This window comes from Watersipora subatra, chromosome 9 (assembly GCF_963576615.1).
Source record: "Watersipora subatra chromosome 9, tzWatSuba1.1, whole genome shotgun sequence".
NCBI lineage: Eukaryota > Metazoa > Bryozoa > Gymnolaemata > Cheilostomatida > Watersiporidae > Watersipora > Watersipora subatra.
Window position 1 is genome coordinate 11,230,125 of NC_088716.1, and position 10,628 is coordinate 11,240,752.

Below are 10,628 nucleotides of genomic sequence, written 5' to 3' on the forward strand. Positions count from 1 at the left end.
ACGAATTCGTCCATCGTTGGTTGCGAACGATGAACGAATCCTGAATTGGACGAAACGTCAGAAATTCCTACGAATCGTTGTTTGATTGGTCGGTTGAAAAGGTTAGTTGAATGTTGAAGGTCGTTTTCTTTGGCGCATGTTTGTACTGAAGCAAATGATTGAAACGGAATCGGCTTCAATTTATCACCGCGTTCTGATTGGCTAGTTGAAAGTTAGTTTCGTACGAATCCGTGGTGGGGAAACTCCGTGTGGCAGGTCAGAAATTTCGTACGAATGGAATTTCCCAGATTAGTTGAAATTACACGATACGTGTGGCCTTACCTTAACACTACCCCAATTTGGTAAAACAAATATTTGTTATCATAAAATGACATTGATAGATTCTAGCATGAGGGAAGAGTTATAAGAATGGACTCACCATGACTTGTTTATTGTGCGAAAGCCAGTCTATTTCAAGCCGTTGCTCAGTTAGTAACCTTAAAGCACATAAATTATATCAGTACTTTTATCATATATTTCAGTACTTCATAGTCTTGGTTTTCGAATGAGCCTGTATTCGATACACAAGGAAAAATGGAACTATGGAAAACAGAGTATCAAAAGCAGTCCTGCAATAAAAAACACTTGGTTGTGGTTCTCACAATGTGATGTCATAATTATCATTTAGCCTTAGGACGTCGATCCCTTTCGCTGCCGTTGAGGCTGCGCTTTTCTGTGACAATCTGTGCTCTTAAACCCAGAAAGCGCTAATAATAAACTAGGATTCTAGATAATCAACAATTCCCGAGGACCAATACAAACACATGTTCTGGGTTAATAGACTTTTGGTAGTTGTTAGAGTTTGCTTTTTTCATCCTTTTGTTCATTTTAAACATTTATAGTATTATTATCTGAAAAATTCGTATCGTTTTCCATGTTGCTTTCTAAATATGATTGTGCTTCAATAAATATACTGTCATTGATAAAGGTAATGAAATCACATCGATTAAATTGTGACCTGCAGTGGCGGGGGCCATAGGACTATATGTAAATTGCACTCTAGCGAGATCAAGCAATGCTTGAAATTAATTAGCCTTAGTCGTGCCCCTCAACATCACAATAAAAAGAAAGGGCTTGTGCATAATATTATCGGGAAAACATAGTATGGTGCTTGGAATCTGAGTTATTTATCATAGAAATAATCTGCACATAGAGAGCTAATGACAATCACTATGTTTCCATGATGCGCAGTGCTTCGGAGTTGCGCTATCTCCGAATCATGGAAACGGCGTCTTCGCACTGAAATCACTGCGCACTGATCAGTGCGAAGCCAGTGCAAATTCGCAGCAAAGAAACAGCGACTGCGCAGTGGCTGCGCATAGCTCTCATGCCGTGGATACGGATTCTTCGAAGGCCACACACTAGTACAAAGGTTGTCCTGCTAATCTTGTTTTTTTTATTCTTCCGATCTTCTTTCACCTAAATTTAATTATGGTCTGCATTCACGAGGATGATGAGGTGATTACTTTCCTGGACTTTGTTATCGATGCCAACACATTTCGAAAAATAGGTGGCAAGTCCTGAATTAACGTATAAATAATATATTACTTAAAAATACTTATTAAAAATATATTACTTTGTAAAAAGTGTGTTAAGGTTTGTAAAACCTTGTGAATGTGTATTGTAAATAAAAGTATAATGACGACATAATCATAAAAAGACCGTTTATGACGTTCGGTATCCGTGATCGATTCTATTTCTCCATCAGGCGATTCGATTTATACAATTTCTCTTCTCTGGCTAATTTGCTGAAATTCTGAAAACCACTGCGCAGCATGGAAACGTACAATCCCCTCGACTTCCGAGGGGGGCTGCTTCGCAGTACTGCGCACCATGGAAACATAGTGAATGATTCCTTTGTCATCTTCATTGGTTCTCTGGAGTTGTCATACCTTTGCCTGCCACTAGCGTCATTACCATAGTTGATAAGTGCAAGCGGTAAGCAATAAAAATAAGCGGTAAGAACACACAACACCGAATATGAAAATTGTGACGTCATAATTTTCGAGCCTATGCAATTAAACATTTTTGTGGTAAAGCTCTGGGGAACTCCTATAAACACCAACCAATGTCTGTCTCATCATGTCAAACAATGGCTCATTTGAAAGCAAAGATATTGAAGAACCTGAAAAAGCTAAAACAGTACTTATATAATTGATGTGCTTTAAAACATGGATTAGATTTGATTAAAAACTCAAAAATCCATCTTTGCATGCAGTAATGACGATTGTCCTCGATGACCAAATTATTACTAAAAGGTGACAACCAACTAGATGAAAAGAGCCAAAAAAACTCTGAGTCATCGGCAGCGGATGTATGTAACTGTCAGCGCCGTCTCCAGCAGCACCACAATAACTCTGCCTGCTATAGTTTTGCGATCAACTTAAAAGCCGAAGAACAGCAGCCGAGAGTTGCTAACATATGATCAGGCAACGACTGAAGAACCAGTTCCAAATCTCATCGATTTTATCATAGACTTTGAAGATAGTTCTGCCAGGCTTTCTGTTAATACCTGCAATAAACTTATTATTACGGAGAGTAGATGTGGACTCGTGGTCTCGTGGTCTAGATGCCTGATCTACAAACAAAAGGTTAGGGTTCAATTCCCAAGAGGGTTACTGGTGGTAAATGTGTATATAGAGTTTTGTTGTGAAACAATTCGCATTGAATGTGATGGAAACATTGAGTGTGATGGAAATCCCAAGCATTGCACTCACTCTACATTGTGGTCCAGCACCTTGACTAGCAATGCTACTGCGCAGTTTGGGCCTCATCATTATTTCTTTTCTTTTTCTTTTTTTTCTGTTTTCATATTTTTTAATGAAATAAAACAAACAAACAAACAAACTCCACTGTGTTTCTTCCTAACAATCTCTATCTTGCTGTTGTTAGTCGGCCTTTGATAGCATGCTCCGTGAATCTGAGAGCCCTTGCAGACAAGTTGAAGGCATATACCATTGGAAACAGATATTTCAGGCTCTTTAAAAAGTGTTTTTCTGGTTTTTAGACAGTGACTAAGTGTTTGAGTTGTGTGCTCAGTCGATGTTTATCAAATTAATTTCATGAAAATCATTTGTGTGAACTACACAAGCCATGTCAAAGCTCAAACCATACATGCATGACAAAAAAATAATTTACAGCGGGCGATGCTTTGACATGGTAAATACTAGTTCCTATCCAAAAAGTCCTGTGGTCGCGGTGCGCGGTATATACGGTAGAAGAATTTCCTATCCTAAAAGTCTCGCAACAACCCGCTTAATCTCTCTCATTTCAATCTTGCGTGTAATTGATATAGGAAATAATAAATAACTATAATTCATTTAGAATAGTGTATCATCTTCATTTTGCTACTAGCCTGAGATGAGATAAGTAATTAGTGAGTGGAGCCTTGTTGGAAATTTTTCTACCGTATATGCCGTATACCGTGGCTCTTCCCCAGGAATTTTTGGATGGGAACTAAATTTTTTCCTTTGACTTGGACCTTAGTAATAAGTGAATAAACTGTGACTCACTCCGTAAAGAGTCAATTACCATTCGGTGTAAAAGAAGACAACTCCTTACAATTTACCAAACTTAAAATGTTTTCATTCTTCTACTAGTGGGAATGGTAGGCATGGCAACTCAATGGAAATGAGTTCTACATCATAAAATCTAGCTACAAAGTGCAGAAAATTGCCACTGAAAAAAGGTGCCAACGGAAATGCAAAATAAATTGCCTTGGCGCACGGTGTTTTTGTGTCACGGCCTAGGTGTTTTATAGTATTGTCTAGCATTTTAGCTTTTTACTGCTTTATAGTACCCATTTCTGTTTTTGACAGTTTTTAGGGTATTTTAAGCTAGTTATAGTCTTCCTAAGGTGTATTCACATTTTTAATAGTTAACAAAGCGTTACTAAGTAGATAGTCCACGCTTTCGGAAAGTTTGATTTTTTTCGCCTGGACGCCTTCTCCTACAGTCACTTTCCTAACTTCTATTACCTTCAAAAGACCTGCATTGAATTGGTAGTCCATGTAAAATTAAAATCTCTATCTTCAATCTGTTAACCTACTTGATATCCTAGCTAGAGATACTAGTTGTTGATAGACAAATAGCATAATCTTACAGTCAACTCTCACAACATGTGAAAATCATTACTCTAATCTTTAATATACTAAGAGCCATGTCTGTCCATCTGTCGGTCCGTCTGTTTGAATGAGCAGGTTGAGAAAATTATTGCGTCATACAGTCCTAATGGGTTCACTCTCAACTTTCATCCCCAAGGGCTTGACGAAAAAAGCACGTTTCAGGGGTGTTTTCTGGTGGCCTGACACTTTAGACTCTAGAGTGTTTTCATAAAAAAGGTATGCTTTTCAGCTTAATACATGAATACCTCTTTTCACTGTGGAATAAAAACCGGGAGCAACAAAGGCGCAATTAGTCTGTGGTGATGAAGAGATAAGGGAGTAGTTTTTTATTAATGTGTGAGTCAGTGAAAGGGATGCATTTTATAACATCTCACACCAGCCCTTGGGAATGAGTAGAAGAGAGTGAACTCCCTGGGCATACAGTATTCACAGTCACGCCATTTGGCTTGGCAGAGTGGCACGCTACCACCTGTGCTAATTAACTTTAGAATAGTTGTGTATATACTTCTCCTCTGTGCTTTATGGACACACCTGAGGATCTCTCACAGTACATTAGACTCCCAAGGTACTAGCGTTTTATAATTGGCTTAATACAAGCAGTTTATAATACCTTTGTTACCTCATTTATACTCATCAATACCTCAATCAATACCTCATTTAAATAAAGATACTTTTGGGTTTCCTACTGGAGTATGGATAGAAACATCTGCATCGGTTGGATAGGCTGTAAACATTGCAATTATTCTGTCTATTGTAGGGTAATTAGCAAGCAAATCCATTAACAAAATTCTTAGCACCTATCATGTGCATCTGGTGTAAGGTAGGTTTTCAGTAGCCTCCAAAGATTTAATAAATAAATAAATATAGATGAGCATCTCAAATTGTTTTTCAATGGTTGACCTCTAGGTGTGCCCAACCTCAACAAAACCTCCATTTTCGTGCAAACCGATCATCATAAAAATTGTTTATCATGTAATTGTGATTCGAACCAAAACATTCTACGCTAACATCTCAGTGATAAGAAGTCTTAAAGCACCGTAAGTGCTATGAGGACCAAAAGGATATGAGAAGTGCCAGCGGGTTTAGCAAGGAATCCATGTCATGCTAGTCACCTTCTGATTCACTTTCTGAAGGTGATATTAATCACTTTCAGTGGTTGAAAAACTGGTGCTAGCGAAAAAAGTCACACAAAAGTTATAAGAAAAGTTATACAAATGAGAAAAGTTGAACTGTTAAATCAAGAAAATAGGACCATTGACTCTGCGGAAGCATGAATGCAGAATGATGTGACCCAGATTTGAATGGACAAGAGAAATCAAAAGATATGACTAAGATGACAAAATGATAGTCTAATGAATTCCCAGATGTGATATTCTTGAAAGATGATAGCTTTTACATAAGGCATTACAATGTTTATCTTATCTTGTTTACAAAAAATGAGCACCTATATCCAGTCAAAGAGATACTCTTGTTTCACAAGATTTAATAGAGGAGCTATGTCTTTACACGCTTGATAAGTAACTAGCCTCACTGTCTATTCAACAGCTTGCCAGTTGGCTCATTCATTCATGTCTGTTGAACAGGATTAGTAAAATGCGTGATGCGTGAAGAATTGCGTGACGCTGTGTGATGGCTAAAATCATGCCAGATAAAATTGCTCCCAATGGCTTATCAGATGTATTTTAAGTAATATCTCCACAAACCAGTAATTTTCTTTCCAAATTTAAATTATTTTCATGTTAATACAGGTCGAAGTTTTAAGCATGTGTGAATATGACTCCTGACAATTTCTAATAGATTTTTAAGTGTCTTTAGCTAGTTTTAATACATTTTAGACCATTTCTGACCCTCATGCATTTTTCTAGTTTATTGAGATTTTTCAAAAACTAGGAAAATGTGTGAGGGTCAAAATTGGTCCAAAATGTATTAAAATTAGCTAAAATTGTCAGGAGTCACATTCATACATGCTTGAAAAAAACTTCGGCCTGTATTAACTTGAAAATAATTTAAACTTGGAAAGAAAATCCCTGTTTTGTTTAGATATTACTTTAAATGCCCTGGTAATCCATTGGGAGAGATTTTATGACGATCTGAGATGATTTTAGCCATCACGTAGCGTCACGCAATTCTTCACGCCTCACGCGTTTCACTAGACCGTCTGTTGAATAATCAATGTGGTTTTCAACCGACACAGATCGGTTGGGAACCTCGATTCCCATCGCGTTCGGAACCTCAGTTCTTGAACGCGATGGGAATCGATAAAAAAAATTGAGATTTGTTAGTATCGGATCTTGAACGTAAATTCGGTTTTTGACCAAACTGGAGCATGCGCCTTGAAATTAAACAATCGGAACAGCTCCAGAAACAGCATAAAAACATTGGTTAACGAAGGGAGAAGCAAGTTACGCTTCATAAATTCTCTACAAAAAAGGAGCCACCTGGGACGGCGTCTGTTCTACCGAAGATATTTGCTAGGGAGGCAACTCCTCCAGTTGAGTTACCTTAAAATGCTTTTGAAGAGGATTCTCCTTCAAAGATGTGAAGCAAATGTGCCAATGCTGTTTATATTTTCTTTTTCACACGATTTCTGATGTAACTGATCTGGTGCATTTTTGCTGTTTCACTATTAACTTCTGCAATTTTTGGTATTGTATCTTAACCTAGAATGTTTCGATGTCTTAGATGTCGAAGAGCAAAACATACGAAACATTTACCTTTGGTTTTTTATCATCATAGATAGAAAATATTTTATTAAAGTCAAACAAGATTTATATATGGCAGTTTTATTGATAGTATGCAGTATACTGTATTACAGTTAATAATGTAACATGTTAAAAAATACTTTACCGAAGTTGTTTTCTCAACTTGAAATGAATTAAAATTTACATACATTAATTCAAATGGGAATAATTGTTTCGGATCTCAAACAACTCGATTTTGAACAACCTTCTAGAACGGATTATGTTTGAGAACAGAGGTTCCACTGTACTCAAAAGTACTGAAGTCTATAAGTTTGAACGAACAAAACAAAGAGGGTATCGCATAACGAAATATTTGCCTTAAGCACATAAGCAAACAGCCTTTGTGTATACTATACTGCGTTTTATGCACAACTAAAATCTTGGTATTTGAAAGTCAGGATATCACAATGGATGCTGATCTGATATCCTTACGTTTAACAATTTTTTTTCATGGGATTTAACTCTGCTGTAGCTGAAAAGGAGGCTGAGAGTCTATGAGTTTCCTTCCAGCTTTTGTTGCGTCCAGATTAAGGTAATCTAGACCCAACAATACTTTCCTTTTGTGCGTAACTTCTCATGCGAGCAACACTCGGCATACATTTGCAGTGAATGTTATGCTTCTAGGCACATTGTGCAACACAGCACTAAAGATAATATTGAGATTAATTTTAATTAAATTTATATGTAAAACTAAACACTAGCTAGATTATGGACCAGTGAAACTTTAGTTTCCATTTTACCTGTGCCTTACTGCAGTCACTATTCAGTCTAGTGGTCTAGGGTGCCTGACCTGTGAAAAGTGGGTTGGGGTTCATCACCCAATGAAAGCCACTAGTGGTAACAGGAAAAGCGTACAAGCTTAAATTAATCTCTGCAACTGGGCATGCCTCAATTGCCATATTTCAGACATAATCTAACCAAGAACACAGAGATGTTTATGCTCTTAAAAACAGCCTATAGAAAGCAGACATTATGATCAGCTGCAGTTTCAAGTTGGTAGAAGCAGCAGCAGAAACTGTAGTCAAACACAGAACCCAGACATTAGGTCTGAGAAATTTATAATTGAAGCCGACAGTTAGCTTCTCTACTTACATAGTATAACTAACAATCTCATAAAAACACTTTATATAACACCTTCACTTCTGGTGGTCTGAAGCAATGTTATATTATTTGTACTAAACATTTTATATTTACGATACAATTACAAGTTTTCTGTTTAAATGATAACCTTTAAGAAGTAACTCACCATGGCTCTGAAAATATAGGTCTTTGTGCAATAAGAAAAGATTGTTAGAAACATCTTAGGCAGGACCTACAGCTTATTGAGAGCCCCTGCAATTAGTCTTGAATCACGGTCAATACCCTTTATTAACCCTTTATTTGAAGTGGCTAATTAACCTGTCTTCTATTTACTATCATTAAAATACCTCCTGTTGGCCTCTCATGATTGGGCAGTTGTGCTGATAAGAATCAGCTATACTATAACCTGTCCTTTTTCACAACACGCTGCTGTTAGATCGAGCACCATCTAACAAGAGGTAAGTGTATTGTGACAGACTGTTAAGCTTCTCCTTATGAAATCATGGAGTTTACAACTTCTGCTGTTCTAGGGTGACTACGTGTATACATATAATCACATGTATACACGTAGTTGGATGTATACATGTGACTACATGTATACATATAGTCACATGTATGCAAGTAGTCACACGTATTATTGTATACACGTAATCACATGTATACACATAGTTGGATGTATACATGTGACTACATGTATACATATAGTCACATGTATGCAAGTAGTCACACGTATACATATAGTCACATGTATACATGTGACTAAATGTATACATGTGACTACATGTATACATATAGTCACATGTATACACGTAGTCGGATGTATAAATGTAGTCACATGTATACATGTGACTGCATGTATACATATAGTCACATGTATGCAAGTAGTCACATGTATACATATAGTCACATGTTTACATGTGACTACATGTTTACATGTGACTACATGTATACATATAGTCAAATGTATGCAAATAGTCACATGTATACATGTAGTCACATGCATACATGTGACTACATGTATACATGTAATCATGTGTATACATGTGACTACATGTATACACATGACTACATCAACATCGTTATATCGCATATCATTGTGGAGGATTATTGTAAAGAAAAACTTGGCATATTAACACGTATTTGGATATAGTGCTTGTGAGAGTGTACATGGTCATATCCTGCTACATATCCTTACAATTCTCACAAGGCTTAGGTATCTGGCAAGTCTAGATACATCATTATTTTATTATATTGATCCAAAAAGACTATCAGACTTTTACAAGCAGCACTTATAAGCTTTTATTGCAAGTGTTAAAATTCTCACAACTATTTGTGATAGCCTTTGAGTAACAGCCATTAGAAGCATCACCTTAAATAGACCTGTGACACGCCTCTATATCAGAATTGTATTGTATCTCTATGTCTATGCTTAAATTAATTAGATTAATTGAAATATTTTATATTGCTATTAAAACTTGAGAAGATGGTTGCTAGCTTTCCACATTTTGTAATCACAGAATCACAGAATCAATGATTCTCATAGCAACCAGCAAGCAGATGCTTCCACAAAGTGAACTTTGCTTTGGTAAGCTTTGATGAGCAAATTGGTTCATGATAATTTTATGATTTTGTCAAAATTCGCAGCTTGATACGAAATATATCTTTTTTATGTTCTGTTTGGGAACTCCACTGGTGTAGAATCTGACATTATTGTCATAAAGAATTCAATTAACTCAACAGAAACTTTCAACTACAAGCATTAGTACTGACTTATTCTTTACTAAATAATTGAATTTTCACAAAGTCCTACAATTACAGGTTTACAGAAGCAGTCGTGGTTCATTTGTTAGTGTGTGAACTTATAATCAGTAGGTCGGTGGTTCCTGTCAGACAATGGCCATTGGTGGTGTTAGGATGGGCATTTAGCCATAATTGCATAATAAAGACTGCAAAACGTTAAACAAAACATCAGGTGCTTTCTTACAGAATAACAGACTATAATAGAACCATTGGCTTTTTACAGATCACTTTAGATGACTGTATTAACCTAGCTATTAATCTTTTATCAAAAAAACTTATCTATAGTAAGAAGTTTCACTTTGTCATTATATGTCTCTGTTAGTCTGTGTTTTTTCTGCATTTTTACCAAACTGATTATGTTCAGGAAAGTTGGTAAGTTAATTATTTTTGCTACGGTTTCATCGTCATATGAGATAGGATAGATATGGTAGATGAGGTGAGTAGGATTTAGAATTGTTTAACAGTTTTAGAAATTGATTTGTGGAACAGTTCTAGAATGTTCAGGAATGTTTGCAAGTAAAGTTGGTTATTTATAGTAAAAAAATCATACTTTTTCATTGTGTCTATCTGTTAATCTGGGTAGACCTAATGAGTTTCAACATTGTTTTGGCCATTTTTATCCAAACTCCACACGCATATGCTCCATACCTTCCACATGTGTTCCGTGCCTTCAATCAGGTCACTAAAATATTTTGTTTTAAAACTCCATCTGGTTCCTGAGAACCAGCCTTTTAAACACCCACCTGTGGGCTATCTGATTGATAATAAAGGGAATCCCGGGCGTCACCAGGATTACTGCTAGTATTTTATGTAAGTCTGATAAACCAAAACTGAGAAGTTTACG